At 53.2% G+C, this 23,979-nt stretch overlaps 1 protein-coding gene across 1 annotated transcript in view; it reads right to left on the bottom strand.

Moving 5' to 3' along the window:
- The window catches only part of LINGO1 (leucine rich repeat and Ig domain containing 1), a 63,209-nt gene extending 40,150 nt beyond the window's left edge, over positions 1-23,059 (bottom strand). Inside the window, exons 1-2 of the mRNA XM_066196284.1 lie at positions 22,996-23,059; positions 18,555-18,640 (exon numbers count right to left, since the gene is read on the bottom strand). The gene's annotated coding sequence lies outside the window, so the exon portion shown is untranslated. The remainder of the gene's footprint in view (positions 1-18,554; positions 18,641-22,995) is intronic.
- Positions 23,060-23,979: the final 920 nt, after the last annotated feature.

Consider the following 23,979-nt stretch of genomic DNA (forward strand, 5'->3'; position numbering starts at 1 on the left):
GCTTGCATGCCAACAGCAGCCTCACTGGCTCTGACCACAGCAGCCCATCAGACAGAGGGACCACAGCCAGAGACCATCCTGACGTCCAGCTGGTGGCCACCACGTGAGGAGGGTGGCCCAGTGCTCCACAGCTGGTGGCCTCCAGCACCACCTTCCTTCTTCCCCCATAACACATGGCTGCACAGGCTCCCAGGGAAGCTGGATTCCCGCTCCTCCCCTGCCTGCCTTGGAGCCAGATTTCCCATCTGCTGGGAGATTACCCTGCGGGGGACTCAAAGCCACGCTGGATATCCCAAACTCACCAGACCCAGCAGTTGCTCTCAGATCCCATGTCAGTTCCTCCACTCTCCTGGCCTGCTGCTGCAGACCCTGGCAGGGGTTCACTGACCCGGGAGGAAACCTCGGCAAGCAGCACAGGGGCTGTGGCAGAGCTGGGAGCCAGCAAGGCCAGCTGCAAACCCAAAAGCTGCCCAGCAAAGGCGGGGAGTGATTAAAGCTCCCCTTCCCTTGTGGGTGGCTGCGCTGGCCAAGCCGTGCAGGATGGATGCTTCTGTCTACAGGCAGCAGGGAAGGTTCCCCTCAGCACCAGATTTATTGTGAGGCTGTAGATCAATTATCAGCAGCCTCTGACCTTGAAAGCAGAAGCACAGAGGGCTGTAGAGCATCTCCCTCCTTTTTCTGGGCAGGAAGCGCCCATTCAGGAGGTGACAGTCCATGGGAGGGCTGCCAATAGGAGCCCCACAATTCCTGGAGGGGATGCACACACGGAAGAGCTTTCCTCATATGCTACACTTCTCCCTCTGGCAGCCCTGCAGCCTTGTTTTCCTGCCCCCTCATGCACCAGAATACACAGACTGGCCCCACATCCCAGGCAGGGGCAGGAATCCAGCTCCTGAGCCTGTTGCAAAGCAACTGACCGAATGATGTGGCACACAAGGATATGAGGGAGCAGCCACAGAGAACCCAGCTTGGCTCTACCTTCCCTGAACTTGCTGTAGATGCCAATGAAACCTGATTTTTGGAAGGGGGTAGAGTTCCAGGAAGTCCAGGGATATCCCTGATGGAAAGGGGAAAATTTGATTTTGCAGAAACTCATCCTAAGGTGAAACAGTATAATTTGTTTCAGGAAGCAAGCACTAGCGTTGGTGCCAGCAATGGGCAGCTCCTGCTTCCAAGAGCATGGTGGAAGCACAGAGGCAGGCATCTTCTTGTATGGATGGTGGGAATGCCATGCCTTCTCCCAGCTGAAGGAGGGGATGTGGCACCCAGCTCTTCCCCCCTCCACCTTCTCAAACATTGGGGCCTCAGCACAGAGGGCTTTCTTTTTCTTTTTTTTTTCCTCATGGGCAAACAAAGTGGAAAATGAATTCCTTTAGATAGCAAATGAGTTTAATAGAAATGGTGATGGAGTTACGCTGTGCCAGGAATGTTAATCCCACACCCGATGTGGCCGGACTCTCAAGCAAGGCAGTGCAGGAGGAGGAAGGTTGCAATTAAGAGCAGAAACATGAGGTCTGTGTCCAGAGAGTATCCCCAGATGCTGGCCACACCTTGGCAGGTCCTGGGGGACACCAAGCAGGATGGGCCCCAGCTCTCCAGCCACTCTTCCTCCACCAAGGCCCAATACACTGAGACAACGGGGCACAGCTTGTTGGGCCTTGCCTCTTACCAGTGACTTTTGCGTGGAAGGGTCCAGAGGAAAAGCGAGTCCCAGTGCAGCAGGAGGCACATGGGACAGACTGGGAAGTGGTCCTGGCACAGCCTTTGCTTCCAAAGCCTGGGGCTCCTGGGTCACCAGGGAGAGGACTTGTGTGCTAAGTGGGAAAACCCACTGCACGGAGCACGGCAGCTCTGCCAGCACACAGACAGCTCTGGAGAGCATCCAGATCCACCCCGGGGCAGCTGAGATTTCAACTGAGGTCTTCATAAACAGAGTCACACAAAAACAAGATGGGAATGTCCCTACTTCTATGCTCACTGAGAAGTGACCCGAGGCCAAGGCTGAGCACAGTCCCAGGGCTGTGGAGTCGGCCACAGCACTACAGATCCCCTGGATTCCCCTTTGGGAGCAGCAGGTTAAACAGAGCATGGGACACACCAGCTGCTGGGGACACTTGCTGGACCTGCAGCTGCCCTTCCCTCTTAGGCAGACACTGCAAACCTACATCTGAGAGCAGCCTCCAGCCTCACCTCTGTGCTGGCATTGACAGGTTCCCTCAACTCTCTGCTCCTCCTGCAACAGCCCTGTCCTGCTCCAGCCCAAGCCTAGGACTGGGGACACAAAGGAGGACACCAGGGAGTGCTTCCCTTTCCCCTGCAGCTTCTGCTGCCGAGGTGACACGTGTCTGAGTTCAATAAAGCCTTTCAAAGGTGGGCTGGCATTTCTCTGCACATGTTTTTTTTTTACCCATCCTTTTCAATCGGGTAATTTATTCCCCCTTTCCCCAACACAGCTTTAATTGAGTTCACAGCAGGATCTCGGCTCTGGAGCAAAGAAGCAAACACCACCAGCTTCCCCAGGCAGGGACACCACAGAGAGCTGCTGGGCAAATGCTGTGCCTGGCCGTGTCCTGGCTCCTCCTGTCCCACTGGGCATCCCCTGCCTCTCCTGGCTGCCCCAAAGGCAGGGCAGGAGCCACACCAGCTGCCAGGGCAGCACAGTTCGGCACAACCTGGGGCTGGTGACACAGAGATCTGCTGAGCCCCAGTTCCCCCCAGCTCCTGCCACACTGCTCGGGATCAGGCCAAGCACAGGCACACTTGCACAGCCACACACATCGCCCCTGCTCCGAGCAGCCCCCCAAGGAGCAGGAGCGTAGGGCAGGAGGAGCGTGCAGCAGGGCATGGAGGAGCAGGAGCTGCTGCTGCTTTCCCCTCCACTCAGAGTCACCAGGAAAAGCCCACGCTTCTGCTGCCAGAGCACATTTGATTCCTCTGCTAACCTGACCTTATTTAGTTCATTATAAGCCCCCAGGACATTGCAACTGTAACTTAAAAAGAAAAAAAGAAAAAAAAAATAGCCTAACAAAAACACAAACCTTTTCTCTGATCAATAGTGCAGGCAACTGGAAAAGGTATAATTCAATTTGTCAGCACACAGTTATTAGTTACTGTGATGGAGCTCTTCCTCCCAGCCCCGCTTCCCTTGACGCTCCCGACGTCGCTGTCCCCGGGGCAGGGGAGCAGCCCATGATATGACACGGAACCCGGGGAGGGCTGAGACCCAGTGCAGCCACACAGGAGCTAATGGAGCTGTGACCTGTGAGCTGAGGCTTCGCTGCGCCTAGGAAGAGGCAAGGAGACAGAGGCAGTGTGTTCAAGGCAGTGCTGGCTGCTCCTCCTTCTTCCTTCAGCTTTCAAACTCCCCTCCTGGGGTACACACAGAGTTTAGGGGTTCCCACACATCCATCCTATCCTTTAAATGCCACTGCTCTTCCCAAGCACGTCAGTCTTCCCTTGCTTCCCCCATTTGTGATGTGAATAAAGCCACATCATCCTCAGCAAGAACCAGGCAGGAGACTGGTCCGGTGCAAGTGCTCCAAAGCTCCCCCACCTTCGTTTTCCAAGGGGTGGCAGGGGCAGGAGCCAAAAGAGCGGAGAGAGCCAGTTCCCCACAGGGCTCTGCTGTGGACCAGCTTGTGGCCAGTGAGAGGCCAGCAGGAAGGGAAACATGCCAGGGCATGCATGGCCTCAGAGGAAATCAATTACAACACAAAACCAGGGGCCAGAGGCCTTGGGGAGCCTTATCACACACCTTCCACAGCACTCCATCAGCAGCCTAGCCTGAAATTACCTCCCCTTGCTCCCCAGAGCAGTGAAAGTGGAGGGCAAAGACGCAGAGCCATGGGTAGCTGTGAATACCAATGGCTTCTGTGTGTGCTGATCCTCCCCGTCCATCCCTTGGCACGGTACCTCCAGAAACACCGGCCCCAAGAGCCCACCACAGAGCCGAGCGTGGCCACCGATCCCCACTGAACCCCTGAGAAAGAGGCACTTCAGCAACACTCAGCCCAGCTCCCTCCCCGCTCTCCTCCCCCAACTCCTTCACCAGGGAAACCTCCAGATATGCATCCAGAGATGTCTCTTTCCATTTGTTGATGTCGACAGGCATATCACACACACATTCATTATTTAATCTACCTTTGAATTGGGCTAAATAGTTCTAACGATAATTACGGAGCATTTGTATTTATAGAAAACCGTTGTGCACGATCTGCATCCACACGGGTAATGCCGCCGTGATCTATAAATACAGAAGGGATGGTGTGGGAAGGCAGACGACGCTCCCAGTCGCCATGAAATGCAAAATGCACGGATGGCCCCACTACACAGGGAGCTAGTACGGCTCCTCTCCTTCAGATCACGCCGCAAGCAGAGCTGAGGTGCAGCTGAGCAGCCACACAAAGGGACAAGGAAGGGGGCACACTGCCACGGGGCTCAGCGAGGCCAGAGCAGCAGCAGATCAGCCACGGGGATGCGGGACGGGGAGGGGACCAAAGGGAGCAGAAGCAGAAGGAAATGGGATGCACTAAGCGCTGCCTGGCACAAGGGCTCAGAGCCCTGGAGGGTGAGCACAGCCAGAGCTGGGGAGCAGCATGGAAGGAGAGAAGGGAGAGAGGGAGGATTCGCTGTTCCTCTTCCCACAGCAATAAAAGTTTTACAGCAGTGTAGCCGGCACTTATGATTTTATTGCCAGTATTACAGAGGTAGAGCTTCTCCAAGCCCCAGCCCCGGGAGTCAAGTTAAGACACAGGAAGCTTGGCTTTCATAAGAAACCAACAGAAGAGGAGAGAGGCCAGCCCTCCTGCCTACACAGGAACACCGGGGAACGTGCAAACACTCAGCCTCAACTCCAGGCAGCAAATAAAAGGAAGCCACTATTTTTAAATTTACTTGTTTGTAAAATAATTTTATGCCTCTGGAGCGAAGGCGTGCAGGGAGCTGGACAGTCCTGTGATTTGGGAGGACTTCCAAGAGGGACAGCATTAGCACTACCTTGGTGAGAGTCTGCACACATCCCTGTGGTCCCTGTCCAGCCCTCCACCCTCAAAATCTTTGGGCATTTCTCAGGCTTTGATTCCCCACTGGCACAGAGTCCCAGCTCGGGTGTGATGCAGAGACACCCCAAATGAGCCACGGAGCCGTTTCACAGGTGAGCTCCAGAAGGGCAGGACCATAAGGAATGCTGCTCAGCACCAGATCAGGTACACTGCCTGCGCCCACACAGGCACACACACAAATTACGAGTACTTCTATTGCATTAGTGCCTGGAAATTTCATTCCAGTCATATCCCATTCAGTGAGATACTGCACAGATACAAGACCAAACAGCATTTTTTTTTTTTAACCTAGAGAGAAAAGCTGGTTTTCTCTGCATATCGGTTTAAAGCAAACACAACCAGAGGCTGCACACGCCTGAGTAATGGCCTGTGACTGTGCCAGTGTGGAGGGGAGAGCTGACAGTGCTGTGCCCGGGCTCATTGGCTTTGGAGATCTCCTTGTGCTGCCCCCACAATGGATCCACCCAGCCCTGCTCTGCAGAGACCATCCTGCACAGGAGGAAGAATCCAATCCAGGCTCTGGGTTTCTACAATTTAGGGCTTTGCATCGCCTCTTTCCCATTGCTAATTTATAAGCAAATATTTGGCCATCTGGCAGCCCTGTCCCGCGGGCAGCAAAGCGAACCTTGGCTCAGCCTGGCTTTGCTGTGGAAAGGGCGAAGCTGACATTAAACTTCTTCCCCCGAATGCTGGGCACCCCCTTCCGACACGGCTTCCACCATTTGGCAAAACGCTCCTCCGCCATCTGCCCGGAGAGCGCTCCAAAGGGCAGGGAGCCTGCTAAATATAGCCCAGGAGTTTAGCAAACATTTGCAGCCAGTCTGAGAAGACTTCTCTCAAAGTTACATCTCCCCCGGCCCATCTCCCTTGCCTGTGACGTCTCAGATATCCTTAAACCACCTCTGCATTTTTTAGTCCCATTTCCTCTTTGGAGCCTTTCCCTTCCCCGTTCCCTTCTCACTACCACTCTTCACCTCTACTTTTACACAGTTGATTTCTCCTAACACTTCCCTTCACGCTCGGAGGAGGGCTCTAGATGATGCCAATGCTCCTTTCCCAGCCCACGGATCCTCAGATGCAGTGGGAGATCGCAAAGCCCGTGGGCTGACTCTGCGTTCGCTTTTCCAGGACCAAGTTCTGCACACAACACCCCAACTTTCCCTGACAGCCCCACACAACTGACATGGGGAGCACACCGTGGGCACCCCTCTCTCTGGTGGCCCAGTGGCAGCCAGCAGCAGGCTGATTTTTTCCACCTCTGCCTCAGTAGCTCACCTTGTGTGACATGGAGTGCCACAAGCCTTGACCTTCGCATCCATCCACAGCTTAGCAGCCCCTTACTCCTTTTTTTCCAGGAAAGCACAAGCCCAGCTGTCTCCTCTCTGGCCTGATTTTACCCTCTCCCACCAAGAACAGGGACCAGGAAGCAGTATCCCTCATGGCACCGCTGACCTGCTAAGAATGAGGAAACCTATTGGAGTGTTGGGCTGAACTGCACTAAGAGACTTCAGGCAGCTTTATGCCATCGTATCTGTTCCCGGGAAAAGGAAGAGCCGTCTGCTTGTGTTTTATCAGAGCAAACAAACTAAGCACAGAGAAAAAAACAAGCACCCATCATCCCGGGCACGGACAAACTCAGCACGAAGACAGCCCCTGCTGTTGTAAGGGGCTGTTAACAGTGCAACACCTGGAGTTTCCTCCTTGAGGAAGTAGAGAAAGGGAAAAAAACCCACAAGAAAACAACCCCCCTTTAACAATGAACTCTCGTGTTCAGTCATGCTTGAAAGACACGGAAAAGGGGGGGCAGGAGAGAGAGTGAAAGGGAAGGAGGAGAGACAACAGAAGACAGAGTACTATTTCTTCTTCAAATATTTATTTTCAGGTCTGCCTTGGAGTGCTGCTTATTGAGATACAGAGCCTTGCTGTGCTGCAGCTTGTAAGCTCCTGCTGCACATGTTCATGGCACTGCTTTAACTGGAGTCAGAACCACTGGGAATTCCCATCACCCAGTGCCAGAGCCCACAGAGGGCAGCTCTCCTTTGGGTCCCACTCACCCCCAGGCATCTGACCATGCTGTCCAGCTCTCCATCCTGAGCCCAGCACCACGCATCTTCACCTCTTCAGCACTGCGCTTGACTCTACCTGGGACCTCAGAAGACAGAGTTCAGCTCCAACCCTCACTTTCTTGCACAAGGCTTTGGAGCTGGGGCCTTGAAGTGGCACTCCTTAGTCTTTTGAACTCTTTCAATACTCACCACTGCCCTCAGGGACAGCAGAGGTGGGTGGGCTGCATGGAGATGAGAGACGCTCCAGCCAGTTATTCAGGTGAGCTGAAAATAGTGACCAAAGCAAGGTGGCACTGAGCACCAGCCTGCTGGAAGTGACAGATCTTGGAGGAGAGCCAGAGCTGACATCCTGATCACAGACAGCAATTAAGAAATTAAGCTATCAGAGAGGCTTTTTGGGAGGGGTGAGTGTCTGTGGTTTGGTCAGATGCCAGAGCAGGTCAATAACATTTGTCCTTCCCACTGCAGATGGAGATCCTCCTCCACCCCTGATCCCGACACGGTGGCACAGTTCCCTCCTCCCACCACACACGACAGAGGAGCAGAGAGGGAGAACAGCAGAACTCCGCAAAGCAGTGACTGAGGGGAGAGAGGTTGGACAGAAACCACCGGGAGAACTCAGACCTGGCAAAACCAGCTTCACCTGCCCCTGAACTACAACCCCAGCTGTAGATCCCTTCTGCAGGGAAGGATGGGAATCTTTAGCAGTGCTCCCAGAGCAGACACCAGGGGCCATTCCCCATACAGCCTATGTTCTCTGGACAAGAAAATCACCATGGACAAGGCCAGCCATGCCCAGGATACACTAGCATAGGCCACAAAGTGCTGCATACAGTGCATCCAGATCAGTCCTTGGGGTGGACAGCAAAAGGACCCCATCCATTCACTATCACAGCCACTTCCATCCTCCAAAGGATGGGGCCTGTGGGTCACTGGGAAAGTCCTTCACTCTGCTAGAATCCCTGATTATTCCCATCTCCTGCACAGCTCAGCTCCACACACCAGGCACCAGAAACAAGGACGTGCAGAGTGCACCCGCTCTGCAATAAGCTCACAGCCTCTCACTGGCCACTAAATTATATGTCTTGAAATGGGAAAAACTGTGTTTCCTTCTCTAAAAGACTGTGCTGGGAACCCCATGGAGGGAACCCAGCTGTGTCACACACCTGAGTAGGACGGACTCACCCCCACACCTCTCCCGGAGCAGCACGCACAGCACTGGCACTGCTAACACCGTGTCCTTCTCCCCATCCCAGGTCTGAACGCTGCCACCCTCCCAACCCCAGCCTCATGTGTGTGCACATCTGTACTTGCACGCCTGCAGCCACACACAGACAGCTTCCTCTCTGTGCCGGGCACGAGGAATATTGATTTCTTTCCCCCTGCAATATTTCGCTTGGCTGAGCAGATTTAGAATTGAAGAGTCAGACTCTGCCTAGAGACTAGAACCATATTTAATTCCACGGTTTAAGAAGCCCTGGAGCAGGTTATTCTTATTTTAAACTACTAGTGCATTTAAAAGCAAGTGACATGTCGGGGGGATGGGGTGGGAGATGGCTGGTGGCCTCTGCCTCAGTCCAGCCAGTGCTGGGAAGAGGTTTGCAGCTCCGCTGCATCCCCGCAGCCCCATCAGCTGCTCTGCCTGTGCCAGTGAGAGGCAAGGGGTGGTGGTGAGCTACCCAGAAAAGGCCAGGAGACCTGCTTCCATGTTTCCGAGCTGAGGAGAAATGAGGGGAAAAAGAGAGCAGAGAAAGGCAAGGTGTGAAAACCTCTGATGAAAATTGCTCGGTGCATTGAGGTTTCAGGATTCATATTGCCTGTTCCTGTACCAGGCTCTGCTCTTGGAGCCCTCAGTAAGGAGAAATTTGCAGCTGGAGAACAAAGACATGGTGCCTTGGCCAGGGCCTGATCATGGAGCAGGGCTGCTGGAGGGCAGAGCCATCCCCACCCACCTCCTAGACAAACACACCCTCCCGGCTGCTGCAAAGTCAGCACAGCCACTACCCTCCACAACCACACGGTCTCAGCCCAGACCTCCAGAGGACATGCGAGGGGCTTTTAAGGGAGAAGGGGAGAATACAACAGCAAAGACTTGTCCAAAGCCTCTGTGAGCCTCTGCCAAGTCCAGGCAGATGGGCACATACATTACTCCCTCCAAGCCACGCAGAGCATGTCTGATACCCAAGACAGTGGCAGAAAAAAGCCAAGTGTACAGGATGAAGGGTCCAGCTCAACAGGAAGGGATCCAGGCGAGATAAGCCCTGCTGAGGAATGGATGAAAGTATACTGGAGGAGAGGAAGGGAAGCACAGATCCCTATACACTGCTCATCTCCCTACGTCACAGCTCCAAGGTCTCGCAGCACAGGTTCAGCTACACGACTGCCACCCAGCCCTGGCTAAGGTGGTCTGAGCACACAAGCATCCACTGTCCCCTTTGCCTAAGGCACCCTCTCCTGGTCCCTGCCAGTTCCAACCAGCCAGTCATCCCCCAGCCGCCCCACAACGTGCCCACGGAGCGACAGGCAGATTGAGATGCTCTCCGCAGCCTCTAAATAATGGAGATGAAGACACCGGGTGCCAGACACCTCGAGGGCGCAGTGGTCCGTGTGCGCCCATGTGCACACACACGTCACCGAGCAGAAAGAGATCCCTGACGTGACAGTGGCTGCTCGCAGGGCCCCCGCAGCGGGCGCAGCTGTGAGCTCCCGGGGCGGCTCCTGCTCCCGCTGGGAAGGCAGAGCACCGGAGAGCCGCTCCCCCGGCCGGGAGCCGAGCCCGGCAGGGCTGTGTGCTCGGCAGCCTGGGAGCTCCGGTTCCGCGGGAGCCGTGATTCACAGCAGGGCGAGCTGCGGGCTCCGGGGGCTGCGGCGGGGCCGGGACAGCTGCGGTCGGCGAGATGGAGCGCCCGCCGCAGCAGTCATGCATTAGCTCGCTGCGGTCGGCCCTGACACTGCACCCTCTTAGCTGTGGCATTGTATTTTGACTGAAGCAGACAAGCAGGGGAATGAAAATGGATCCCTTTATATAAGCTCCCCGCACACACTGTAACAGCTCTTGACATCTTCGCCCAGCTGCGATCCTTGCTGGTGCTCACGTAGGGGCCGAGCTGGGATTGCACGGGGATTGCAAACTGCTCCAAGCACTGAAACGTCCATTCGGGCACTGGCCTAACATCCCACAGGGACACAGGCAGAGCGGGCCTTGCTCAGGAATGGGACACGAAGCCTGCGTTGGACCTGGTGCCCAGCTAGCCAGTGCCAAAGGCTGCAGGTATTGATGCCATGGGGCTCCCAGCACAAAGGTGTGTCCTACGGCACTCCCTGGAAGCAGGTCCAGCTTCAACTCAAGCTCAGCTGCCTGGATAATACCAGGCACAGGCAGCCCCAGCGAGACTTGGTGAGTTCAGTACACAACAGGGCCGGGGCTGCTGCAAGTTTGGATGCAAGGAGGTCACACGTGGGGGGCTGTGTAGGGACCCACAGTGCCTGGGGAAAGGTCTGAGTGAGGAGGAGACAGGAGGAATGGATGAGCACAATTAGCTGTGGTAAAAGCCAAGGCTGTGAAAGCCCATTACCGTTAGTGTAATTATTGCAATTATTATCGTTTCATATTTTTGACAATTCAGTGAGAATTAGCTTAACAGAAGAAAACATTTTCTGTTAAGTGCTGGCAAATCTAAAACAGAGAAGTAAAATGACATTTTCACTTTACATCTGGACATTTCTAGGGATTTACCCAGTTCTCTAAAATAAAAGTCAAGGAACTTCCCGATCAAAGTTTTCTTACTAAAGGAAAGTAGCAATTAATTCAGAGAAAAGGGCACAATGAAACCCTGGGACACTATCCTTTTTCTGCTTTTCTGCCCCAAACAAACAATTCAGCAAAACAGAGGCAGGTCTCTGGAGACATGGTTTGGCAGTGAGCTTGGCAGTGGTGGGTTAGTGGTTAGACTCAATGATCTTAAGAGGTATTTTCCAGCCTAAACAATTCTGTGATATCTTGTCCTGATCTGCTGAGACAGCCTGGAGTCACCAGAGCTACTGACAGCTTTGGCACGTGGGTACAGCTGGGGCACCCCTCCTCCTTCCCCCGTCCACCCAGAGAACCAGCACAGGCAATAAGCACCCAAAATGAAATGGCTTTAAAGAACAAAGTGTATATAAGGACAAAGCTGGAATGAATGAAAAAGAAGTATGTAAAAATAACAAAAAAGAAGGAAAAAAAAATTTAAAAAGCATTGCAATTAGCTAAACTGTTAAATGAATAAAAAGGTATTAAATAAAATTTCCTGAATGTCAAGTTGACACAGTTTTTTACGTTCAGGCAAGGAAATGAGTCCCTTGAGCAAATCTCCCTGCTCCAGGGCTGGGCATTAAAGGCTTTCTGGTGGATGTGGCTGGCTGAGGTGCCTTTGATCTGGGCTGCTGGATGCAGCTCACATCTCGCAGCCAGTGTAGCCCTGAACCCCTCCTCCCGCATCCACACCCCGAGGACAGCACTGCAGAGCTGGCCAAAGCCAGGGCTCCATGGGAACAGGGGAACTGAGCCTCTCCAGTGCCATCCAAACGCCCCCAGCAGATCTTTTCATCAGGGTGCCTTCAACATCCCGGTTTGCCATCTCTCCTCCAAGTAGGACAGCACAGCAGCGCTGCTCTCTGTCACACTTTCACCTCTCCCGCAGGCACCAGCAGCGATTTTCCCTCTCTGGGGAAAACAGCTTCCTTTGGCAGCGTGTTACCTGTCAAAGGCTCTTCCCTCAGTGCCTCCTGAAGCAAGTGAAACCTTTCTTTTGGGGACTGAGGGGAATGCTCCCTCCTGTGGCAAACGCAGCACCAGCCCCGCTCCCTGGCGTGAGGAGCCCCAAAAGGGGTCTGGCTCCCTCAGCTCCCTGGACCTACAGAACAAACATCCAGCTGCTCAGAAGAACCACGCAGGCTGGTGACATTATTTCCAGCCTGCAAGGTCATTCACGGGAGATAACTATGGATCCAGAGATGTGCATACATATGGATGTATTTCTGTAACTCTCCTGTGCTTTGTATATAATAATAAATATATAACCCAGGAACTTAACCAGTGAGGTACCAACAAAGCCATCAAATGAAGCAATTTGTCTCAGACAATTGCCTGAGCTGCCTCTGATGTCGCTGTCTCGCCACTGACAATGAGAGGCTCTTAAGTGTCCTGAAATTGTACTGTGAGCTCCCCAATGCTCTCACCGCCGCCTTCCTTCCTCTCCCTCGAGCTCCTTCCGTGTTTCTCCAGCAAAACACTTTCTTACGCAAATAAACACGCAGGGAGGCACAAAAGGCATTTTGTCTAGGATTTCAACACAGCCACGTATTTCTCATTCAAATATTCAGCTGTATCCTTCAGAGATCAAAAGCACTGCACTGAAACGAGGCGAAGCACGAACATCCCAAGCCAATAGCTCAAGCTTCCCTTTCATTCTTGTTCTGGCTGAGGAAGTGGAAGAGAATTCCATCACTGTGGTGGCTCCCAGGTGTCACAAGCCCAGGGACGCCTGCTCACACAGGTACAGCTCTCTCACACCACCCACCTCTGCACAGAGGGTTATAGTGATTATATTAATGGCCGTTAAAGCTTTTATGAGCACTGCCTGTACAACCAGCGGGTGACCTGTGTGCTGCGAGGCCTCCAGGGACGTGCAAGCTGGGGCTGGCACAGCCTGGACCGACTGGAGAAAAGCTCACTGCCCCTAGACACCTGGAGTGGAGGATACTGGCCCAGGGAAGGGTCACCCCGTGCTACACCAGCACCCAGGGAAGCCACAACTCACTGCACAGCATCCTCCAGCACAGCCAGCACTGAGGACCCCTGCCACCTTCACACAGGGCAGCTATAAAGTAGCCTAACCCTTACCCAAAACACGTTCACAAGTCCCTCCTGCACCCCTACCTTTTAGCCAGAGGCCGCATCTCTGGTGCACCCCAGGCTCAGGGTTATTAACAGGGACCAGCTTTCCTGCACAACCACCTCTGTGACTGCAGCCCATCTCCCACCCCAAAGAGCCTTTCCCCATGGGAACATGTTGGGGGAACAGGGCTGAGCCCCCGCAGCTGCCCACTGCTCTCCCCACCTCGGTGAGGACGGTGCTTAGCAGGAGCCATGGGCTTGGGCATGTTTATTGTGCAATATATTAACTCATACCAGATTTATAAGCCCCTCCTGGCTCAAATCACATTGTAATTCTGAACAGTCTTAAACTCATTTAAATCCTAATAAAAACACCGCCCTGCATTTGCATTCGCTGCTCGCAGGTCCCTGCGGCTGCTGTGACAGCGGATCCTGTGGAATTGGTAATGCCTGGAGGCTGCACACCGGAAGCCATCCCTCACAGGAGGGGTCAGGATGCACACTTAACAGGACAATTAAAAACACAGATGCAAGGAAGGGACCTCCAGAGTGACCCAGGATGATTGACAGAGCAATGACACACAGAGCTGTGTGTCAAAGCTTTCACAGTAACACAGAGGAGCAGCAGCACCAGCGTGGAAACCTCAGTGTCCCGCCTCCTCTGGAATCCCAGAGGAGATCCAGGCCAGCTATGTGGACACACAGGCACAAGGCACCTGCAGACAGCACCGTAAGTGGGTTTAAAAGAGAATGGGGAATAACTAATGAAGCACCAGCAAACAAACAAGGCTGGGGCTGCTGTGGGAAGCACGTGCATGAACCACGCAGGTGCCCTGAGGCAGGTGGGGACATTCCCAGCAGGAATCTGCCCTCATTTCCCACGTATCCCGGTGTGCTGGAGAGATGGCGGGGGGTTGCTGCCATAGTTTGGGGGCACATCACACCCTGGGGAGGGCACTGGGGTTGCGTCTCAGCAGATCCTCCACCCCAGCACCACTGGCACAAAGTGCCAGTCTTGCCCTTCCCTCCCCAGTACAGACCAGCTGTGCTCCAGCTGTGCCAGAGGGTGCAGTGAGGGGCTGGCTAACGGTAGCCCCACGAAGCCCAGCTCACCTCAGCAAGCCCACAGAGCTCTCCCAGCCCACCACAGGCACAGCAGTGCTGCCTCAGGCCCTGCCCCAGCGCTGCTGCCCCACTGTTCCCTGCTCCACAGCCTCTCACCTCTCCTCCAGGTTCAGCCCTGCTCCATTCCCAGCCCTCCACCCTACTCGCCCTCCTCGGCACTGGTCCAGTGCTTTATGCCTGCCTGGTTTTGGCAGTGACATTAATAGGCTCCCCTGAAACAGTGAGATTATGAGCTATATCCATCCAGCTACAGAAATACTAATTATTAGTAACTGTATGAGATAAATGGAAATATCAATGATGAAAGTCAATATTATTGCCTTCTTTGTTCCTGTTTGTTTTATTTGTAGATGAAAGGACCACTCAGGCCATCTCCCCAGGATGTGGCCAGGAGCTGGAACAGCTCCTCTTGGCAAGCTCATCCAGAGCTGTGCTCCGATAAGAAATCATACTGCACACATGCTTGCAAAGGGCTCTCTAAATCAGCAGCCCTCAAAAGCAGGCATTGTCTTTGATTGATTCATAAAACTGGAGCTGCTTCCATTCCCTGCTCCAGAACCAGGCAAGGGAGGATTTAAGGAAGGGAGGTGGTGTAGTGTGGGTGGAAGTGATTAATTGTGGAACATGGCATGGCACTGGGAACGCTCCATGGTTTGGCTGGGTTTGATGCTCACGCCTTCATCCTCCTCACAGGGTGGTTCAGGCACCAAGATGGGAACCAAGGACCCCTCCCAGGCTCCAGCAGAGATTCTCAGACAAGTCCCAAGGCCCTGCTGTGGCCGGGTGAGCACTTACAACATCAACATTGCCTTAATCAGCAAGTCTGCTCCCTCTGCATGCTCTGAGTCAGAGCTGCTGATTTTGGTGACAAGAGACTTTTTTTTTTAAGCCCTATTAGCCTTGCAGAGCTAACACAGCTAAGAGCGAGTGAATGGGATACTAATTTTGGATCACACCTCACAGCACTGGGAGAGCACTTCCTAGAGCAGCCTGTCTCCACAGGCAAGCCACGTGCTCCCCACGGCCATGGGAGCTGGACACAGCCAGGAGGGAGCCGTGGATGCACCAGGGGCATGATTCTTGTTCCTAGTACACCCTAATATGTCACTAAACTGCCTCCATTCCCTTCCAAGCCCTCAGTCCATCACCAGCAAATATTCCCAGGAACAAACTAGCCCTCTGACTCCCAGCTCGCCCCTCCCCAAGGCTCAGTGCAGTGATCACCTCCCTGCAGCAAATACAAACCATCCCAGCCCCTCAGTGCTAACCAGGGCAAACACTCCTGCTGCCTCTCTCCACGTGCAAGGAGATCAGGAGAAGTGGAAACCTTGCAGGAGTAATTAGAACGGTCTTTAAAAAGCAGTCAGCCTACCCTAAATATTTCATGGAAGGTAATTTTTTTTTAAAGCTGCTTTAAAACCCCTCCCCTTGCCCCTTGGTGCATGTCAAGGTGCAATTAAGCAGAAAGCATCGAGGCACAAACCCAAAGAAACAAACTGCCGCGCACACCCACCTCCACTCCGGCTTCTTCCCCGTGGTTAACATTGATGTGACATCCCAAAGCTGTGTGTGCACACGATATAATCTCCCACCCCAAGACAAGGGAGAGCTGGCTGCACTGCTAGGAAACCTCAGAAGCCTTCCAGTCTCACAAACACAGTGCCCAGATTGCTGCCACAAAGAGTTCCTGATGGTCCCCACCAAAGCACACGGGTACTGGACCAGGCCCTGAGCACCAGGCCCTCTGCAGAAGATCCCACCAGTGGGCTCTGCAGAGCTGCTGGACCCTGATGGTGGCACCCAGCAAATGCACTCATGGTGCCACCCTTGGGTGGGGCAGCCTGGCTCCCCCTGCCTGGCTTGCTAGACTTTTGCAAAATTAATAATTATTTTTAACAACAGAAAAATCTCTTGATAGCTTTGTCAGCCCTCGGAGGGAGATGTTTGAGAAGAAATCTGCTTTAATCCAGAGACCCAGATGGGAACCACGTAAGGCACAGAACAGAAATTCAGGGCTTCCCTAGGCCCCACTGGGGTGAAGAAGCCAACCTTCCCAAAGTGCCCACAGACACCTCTCCCTCTGTGATATTCCTTCCTCCAGCCCAGTTCCCTCTCGCAGCTCTCCCAGTCACACTGTTTGATCACAGCATTCGGGCCAGCTGAAGGCAAGAGTGGCCCTGGGGTCCCCACTGTCCCTAGGGACAGCTGCAGTTCTGCTGCCACTCCTACATGTCACCCCCCTTGTGGGGACACCAGCCTTTTGATGTAACCTTGGTGTCAAGAACTTGCTTTTCAATAGTGAAAATCCAGGACATTCCACAGGGGCTTAGTGGAAACCCTGCTGCAAATCTGTGGTCACACCACCAGAGCTAGCAACAGCGGAGAGGACACGGGGGATTTTTTGGGAGCGTTTATGGCACATGCAGTCAGAGAGGAAGAGAAACATCCCTTGAAAACCACAGCAGTTCAAAGATCTACTCAGCTTAAACACTAAAATTTCATGCATTAAAAATCCACTCAGGCTCAGAACTAAATAAAGCCTCTGACCACATCATCCAGCCCAAGGTTTGCAGGCCCCTTGGGGAGAGGGCTTATGTGCCTACAGGATGCTCAGGCTGAGCTCCCTGCTCCCAGCACCACATCCTGCTTCCCCTCCAAGCTTTGGGGCAGGGCAAGAGACTGTGGGGTGTTTGGGACCCCAGTTGTGCCTGGCTGCCCTCTTCTTGCGCTACTCAGTGGACAGAGCAGCCTGAAGAACTGACCACCCCCAGCTCCATTAGCTCAAAGTCCCTAGGAAATTACTTTTTTCAAAGGAAAAAGCAGAAGGAAAACCAAAATCACCTAATTTTTTTAAAAAATACTGTTCTTAGGAAAAAACCTTCAGTTTTTGCAAAGAGCACTCTGAAAGAAAATACCCAAATCCAAACACAGAGCAGATGGTTCTCGGTGCTTACATCTTCAGGAGGACTTTAACCAGCAGGATCATTTCCCAGCAGAATCTTGTTTTAAGAGACAATCCCTAAAAATAAACACACTTCAGAGCTTGCTGTTGAAAAGGTATTTTCACAGAAAACTGCTATTTCCATGGTCCCTGTACTTGCTCTGTCAGCCCTGACACAGTGGGAGCTCCTCCTCGGAGCATCCTTCACACACAGCTTCTCCCCGGGCCCAATCCACACACAGCACCTGTGGGAGCAGGGAGAGGACGTCTGGGCTCATTCCTGGTTACCATAAAACAGGAAACAGCAACAAGAAGCTACAAATACCTCTCTGCAAAGCTGGAAATGCCTCTTCACAGGCTCCTCTCAAGCAGGAATGTGAGGCAAGGTAAGGACAGGGCCCTTTTTTGCATGCACCAGGTTGAGCCGATGCAGCCTGCTCTTTTGCTTTGAGCAAAGAACAACAGAAGGGAGAAATTACATAGCCGAGTGTAAAAGAGTTCTGCCTCACTGTTTTGATTCTCTTTTCCCTGAACCAGGCATGGAACACTGCCCCTGGGCAATCCCAAGCGAGCCCTGTGCTCTGCCCCAGGTGGATGTGCCTCTCCCAGTGCCACCACTCCCGCTGAACAGAGATCCCAGCACACTCCTCCATCTCCTACTACCTTGGACAACATCCAGTTTCAACAAACCCTCCCCCAGCTGTGGCAGATGAAAGATGCTTGAATCATCCTAATTTTTTTTTTTCCTTTTTCATTAGGGAACCAAACTCTGCTCTTCACCGAGAGATCCTTTTTATTCCCTCTCGAGGACTGACATCCTGGGAAATTGCCTCAACTCAGTCAGCTCTGATGTTTGCTGTCTCACGCATCTCCCGCATCAGGCTGACAGCTCGCAGATTTCAGCTGAGGATGGGGATGTGCAGAACAAGCCAAAACCTGCTCCAGTCTCTTTTAACTGTCCCGGCAAGAGCGCGGGGAGGAGGCTGAGCCGGGGGGGAGCGTGCGGGAGGACAGAGACATCTCGAAAACCATCGCTTTTTGAGGACCCTCTCTCCCGCCCTCTCCTGGAAGATAAAACCACTCCTGCCCAGCATCCCCAAGCTACGGCGTCTGAATCACTCACTCCACGTGGGCAGCGTCTGTCCCTCCCTGATGTAACATGAGCTGGAGCGAACCCTCCCGAGCAGAGCCACACAATCCCGTCACGAAGGCCTTTCTCTAAAGTACCGCCATCCAAAATATTCGTCTTAGAGGCCTCTCCTCCCGGTAAAATACTCCCCCTACCCTGTGCAGGCACAATGGACTGACTGAACCCTTCCTACCTGCCCCACCAGCAGGGCTGGGAAGCCACCCCAGACTAAGGGGGAAGGAAAAGGCGTTTTTACCACGCTTTTGGCAATGGAAACCAGTCCAGCCCTGGACTCAGCGCCACAAATGCACGTGAGCATCACATACACCAATGCCCCGAGCTCGGGTGCACCTACCTGGGTCAGATGAAGGCAGGATGCTGGGGGATCAGATGCCAGGTGCGCACTGGGCTTTGGCCTCTCCTCTGCTTTCCACTCATGCACTGTGTGCAAAAGGAAACCAAAATTAAGGCTTTAAACCCGACATTTGAGAGGTGAGCAGGAGAGAAATTAAAAAGCTGTGAATGCTTTTCCCTCTCTCCCTCCCAAAACTGAGCTCAGGCAAGCTCTATCTTCATCCAAGCTGATATTTAAAAGTTATAAATCAGGCTGTAACAGACAGAAAAACACAACTTCCAAAATTTAGTGGCCTTGCTGCAGGAAGGCCCAAAATGAACTGCTTAAGAGAGACATTTTCCCACGGAAATAGAGCAGATCTGTACTTAGTAGAGCATTGATCTGCTGACAGCTACCAGGACAGATTTGGGCCAGAGCACTTGGGAATCGTTTGCAGTGATCTCTGAAGAAGCACATGCATGCAAAACCCCTTGGAAAAACACTGCTCTAAGGCATTGCTGCAGCTGATTACGAGTCTAGGTGTCACTCACTGGTCAGCGCAGGCTTACACCTCCTTCCATAAGCCTCCCCAGGCAGCTCAGTCCCCGGCTGCATCCCCGTATCCCAGCCGAATGCTTCACAGAGGACAGGAATTGCAAAACAACGTCAAAGCGCTGAGCTGCAAAAGGCTCTGGCAGCTCAGGACCCCAGCAACGAGGCACGAGGCTCAAACTGGGGACGCTGCATCCCAGGGACCCAGGGTGAGTACATCTCACCCACTCGTACTGGGATCTGGTGATGCTGGATTACAGCCAGGGTCAGCTCAGAACACTGCCACGAGTCCTGGGGACAACAGGCTGAGCCCTGAGAGATGCCAGGAGCTCGGTCCAGCTGAGGGGTGCACAGCACTGGGGTGCCCCATTTGACCCAACCTGGGGCTCCCTCCCACTGCCAGCACAGCCGAGGCATGTGCTGGAGATGGAAGAGCTCAGCTGCAACCCTCCTGCAGGTGTGGAAAAAGTGCCCCACATTCACCATTTGCCATCACAATTTTTTGCTGTTCCAGGAGATGACGTCAAAGCTGGGGGATGTATTCCTCCTTTCTTGCCATAAAAAGCCATTTCTCCCCATCCTGAGGCACTCCACAAACAGGGGGCACAGAGGAAGAGCCTCGAGGAGGTGTGAACACTGCTGGAAGGGCTCCAGTCCCACATTGGACTCTGCCTTCCCAGCCCAGGGACACAGTGTTGGCCTGGCCAGAAGCCTCTCCCTTGCCCACCAGCCTTCCTGAAGCAGTTATCACCCAAGATAACCCAAGGAAAGCTACAGCATCTGATTTCCAAAGGTGTTGAGTGCTCTTGGCTCTCACCGGCTTCAAACCCCGGTGTTGCTGCCCCAGCCCTTGGCTAATTCTCACCATCACAGGGCCCCCACAGCAGCAGATGACTCGACAGACAGGTGGGCAGGGAGGGCACAGGCGAGGGGGATGCAGTGCTTGCTCACCTGCCCAGCCCCCTTGTGCACACAGCTCCTGCACAGACAGGATCTGCAACACCCATTAATGGTTCCTTGGTTTTTTGGGGGTTATTCCTGTCACCGTCTACTCCTCCTTAGGAACTCATGCATGAGCAGATCCTACAACAATTCCCAAAGCTACCAAAAAAAGCCCATCTGTGTCAAAAGTGGGAGCACAAATGCCTCTAATTTAGGGGAACAGAACCTGCCCAATCATGCTTCAAAGGACATCTGAGGTCCTAACATTGCTCAAGATCCTGCAGAAGGCATTAGAAAAACGGGAAATTACTTATTTGGCTTATTTTTTGCTTTCACGCATCACTTATTTTAAAAGACTAAAAACATGCTTATGAGTTTAACATATTTAAATGGATCAAAATCTGTTCAGCAAGGATGGAAAACAACTCTCCCACCCCAAACTTCTTGTGGGCTGGGACCTGCTTTTCAATCTTCCACCCACAGCAAATATTTCAAATCCGTTTTTAAACTGAAAGGCTGGGGACAGATCGGGGAGAGGACCCGTGTGGGGGACTGTGCCACTGCTCTCCTCATCATCACCCCAAGCACCCCTCACACCTAGAGTCACTCAGGGACACCTGGGCAAGGGATCTGCTGGTGACAGGGGACAACACAGGCATCTGTGTGTGGGGAGAGCATCCAGAGGAGATAAAATGAGAAGCTTTCCTTCCTCCTCCTCCTCCATCAGCAGCTTTCCACAAGGAGGATCAATGCAGCCCACTGTAACTGCACCGTTGTTCCATTTTTAATTAATGAAAGAAAAAACTAATCATTGAATTAAACTTCTCATTACTCCAGCTGAATACCCTGTAAGTAAATTTAATTACTGTACGAATTGGGTTTCTCCCTGCCTGTTTCATTAGCTACTGATAAAGATGGAGGGAGGGGGGAAAAGAGGGAGAAATGAAAACAGAGGAAGAGAGTGGAAGGTGGTAACACTAAACGTAAACCCAGAGGCACATGATTCAGGAGGTTTCAGGGGCTTCCAGTAAAGGCCTGGAGCAAGACTCTCCCCAAGCAGGGTGGGGGGATTCCCTGTGGGGTAAACCGACAGGGACAAGGTCCCACCACGTTCTCCAGCATTGCCACTCACACCCTGGGGTTATGGCCACCTGCCAAACAGCCAGCAGAGGTTTGGGCACAAGCAGCTCCCCCTCCACACAAGGGCAGACACTGATTTCAGACCTGCACCAACCCTGATCTCTTCTGATCTCACACACCTCCGAACAGCCAGGTTTTTTTTCCTCTGCAACAAAGGCAGCAGCCCTACAACACTTCAGCAGGGAGCCAGTGCTGACAGAAGCATGGGAGCACATGTGAACAGATCTGGAACACCTGCTGTCCCCCCACGCTCCCAGACACCTGCCTGCAGTGCTGTGTTTGAAGCCTTCCTGCTGGAGTGGGAGTCCTGCACGCCCAGGCTGTGGGGAGCCAGGATGTGCCAGCAGCTCCCAGGAAATCAGCCCAGGATGCCTTCCTGCAGGCCCCCGTGTTGCTGCACAGATTTTGTTTACGGCACGATTTTGGGGCTCTCCTATTCTCCTTCCACGATTCAGCTCTCCATTCCTCCTTCCTGACAAAGGGCATGAGCCAGCATAGCCCCATTCCAAGGAATGCAGCAGCCCCCTTCCAACACTTGCCTCCGCAATCCAGCAGTTCTGTGTGACTGGATAGGGTCACATTTGGGATAGACTGGGGTGGGGAGGGTGTGGTAAATAAAAAGCACAGCTGTTCTCTCCAACTGAGTAGTTTCAGCTGAGCTGGGTGGTGGAAGTGCCACCCAGGTGCCGGCTGTGATGGGATTTGGGATATATGGATCAGATCACCTCCTCTTTGCCATCAGGGGGCCAAGAGAAGCCCATGCAGCTTCTGCAGCCCCACAGGGAGGGTGTTTTCTCCCCCCAAGTCCCTTCCTTCTCTCCTCCATCCCCAGAGTGCTTTCTCCTGTTTGAAGAGAGCTACAAAACAGTTCTGGGCAGACCAGAAGGTCCCTTCTGCATCCCATTTATCCCTTCAAACTGGGCTTTCCCAAACACCAGATGGGGAAAACAGATAGCAGGCACAGCTGCTGCTCTGCAGGGAGGGAAAGGCACCGGGTGACACCTGCCATGTACCTCTGGCACCCAGCACAGGTCTGGCCACTGGGGCCACCCCCACAGCCTGGGAGGATGCTGACTCCAGGTGGGCTCAGCACAGCACGCTCTCCTCTCTAGCACAAGCTTTCTGCCGTAGCTAAAACTGGCTCCCACAGGCTCCTGCCATCACCAAAGTCATTGGTACAACATGTTCTGCCACCACAGGCTCTTCCCAAACTCCCACTCAAAAATCCCCAACGCTGCGTGCTATGGGCCCCAGAGCTCCCACTCCCTCACACGCTTGTCTTTTGTCCTGGTGATTAGACAGAGAAAAGAAAGTAATTCAGGATGACCAACGTACTTTTTATTTTTTTTCTTTGCCAAATTTTAAAGCTCCAGTAATAATCTGGGGCTGAATGAAACATTTTGTTTGGGCTGAAGTGCAGCTTCCATTTTGTTTGTAGGTGGCTTCCCCCCCCCACACTGGAAAAAAAAAAAAAAACTAGAAAAATTTCAAAATGAAATGTCATCTTGAAACAGATGGCTGAAAGGTTTCATTTTGAAAATGTCAAAATCAAACTTTTCAGTGTTTCACTTTTTTTTTTTCCCCAGCCAAAGCCACTTGCTAAATACAACCTGAATTCGTGAGCTGAGTCTGTTGACTGAAACCTGAATTTTTTTGGTGCATAAGCTGTTCCCCCAGAGGATTTTTTTTGCAGGCCAGAGCACGCACCCCACGCTGTGACCCCGCTGCAGCCGGGGGACGCGCATGGAGTCAACGGGAACAGCGACCCCGAGCACGTCCTTCCGCAGGGCAGTGTCCTGGGAAAGGAAAGCCAGAGGCCAGGACTTACCGTGGCAGCAGCTCTCTGCAGCTCTGCTCTGGGGGCTGGCAGGGGGTCCCCAGCAGCGGGGGCAGAGCCGGGTGCTGCGGCCCCGGGCGCGAGGGACAGGGTGGTCCTGCCCGTCTCATGGGACCCAGCGCGGAGCAGGGGGCACCTGCCTCAGCCCCAGACACACAGCCCTGCAAGACAGGAGGAAGGGGACAGTGTGAGGAGGTGCCAAGGGATGTGCCCTCTCCACAAGGGACTGCTCGCTGCCAGTGCTCCCTGCAGGCAGCCCACCCCACGGCAGAATGGGCTTTGCTCGCCTTGCTTCAGGAGGGACCATGTCCATCCCCAAACTGGTCAAAACCAGATCTCAGGAATGATGCTAACAATCAGGTTGGTGCTGATCAGATCTTCCCAACGGCCTCTCTCCCATGCCCCGTGTGCCAGTCCCCACAACTGTCTTTGTGCAAGCACCACTGCCAGGTGACTCCATCCCCACACGCAGATGTCTGGGTGACAATGTGATAATGGAGGGCAACCACACACAAGGCTCCCACTCTCAGCAAGCAGAAATCAGCCTTTGATTGCCAAGTTCAACAGTCCAAGAGTTTTCAGGCACGTTGCAGCACCTCTAAATTCTGCCTTGAATTTTGGGCCTCAGCACACTGAAGGGCAATGGAAATACTTAAAATCTGCTTTACATTTGCTACTGATTCCCAGAGAGTGACAAGATTCCTGGGGTACACTGGCAGAAGCACAACAGGCCAGATTCACGAGGGTGCTCTCAAAAAAAAGCACCCCAAAGCTTTAATCCAACACAAAATCAGTTATAAAAAACTGATACATTCTCCACAAGAAGCTGGAAAAGGAAATGCCACAAGACTCTGTGAAAGCAGGAGCAGACACCTAGACCCAAGATCCACCAGAGCTCAGGTTAGAAACTTGTAGGTTCATTTTCTTTTCCCTTTCACCTCTGGTTCAGCTCAGGAGCAGCAGCAGAGATGCAGC

This window comes from Chamaea fasciata, unplaced genomic scaffold (genome assembly GCF_029207755.1).
Source record: "Chamaea fasciata isolate MVZ Bird 193981 ecotype frontalis unplaced genomic scaffold, bChaFas1.0.hap1 SCAF_14, whole genome shotgun sequence".
NCBI lineage: Eukaryota > Metazoa > Chordata > Aves > Passeriformes > Sylviidae > Chamaea > Chamaea fasciata.